The sequence below is a fragment of the Trypanosoma equiperdum genome (assembly GCF_001457755.1).
Source record: "Trypanosoma equiperdum strain OVI genome assembly, contig: ctg_125, whole genome shotgun sequence".
Lineage (NCBI taxonomy): Eukaryota > Euglenozoa > Kinetoplastea > Trypanosomatida > Trypanosomatidae > Trypanosoma > Trypanosoma equiperdum.
In genome coordinates this window covers 59,937-60,238 of record NW_027123238.1, presented here as the reverse complement: position 1 = coordinate 60,238, position 302 = coordinate 59,937, and positions in this window count along the sequence as shown.

The window sequence follows — 302 nt, the reverse complement described above, 5'->3', positions numbered from 1 at the left end:
TTTTTTTTTTTAAATATATATATATTTAACGTTGTTGTTGTTGTTTACATTTTTTTTTCTTTTTTGAAGGGGAGGGGGAAGGGCGTTGCTGCTGCTGCTGCTGTTATTGTCACTTTTGTTGTTATTGTTATTGCCGTCACCGGCTCCCTCTTATGACTTGTGGTAATTGAAGGGAAGCTTAACATAAACAACGAAAAAAAAAAGTGAAGCAAAAAATGAAAAAAAAAAGAAAATAAAACAAGAAAAAAGAGGGAGAAAAAATGTTTGTTGCGGGTTCTCACCACATTTTTCATTTTATTTTG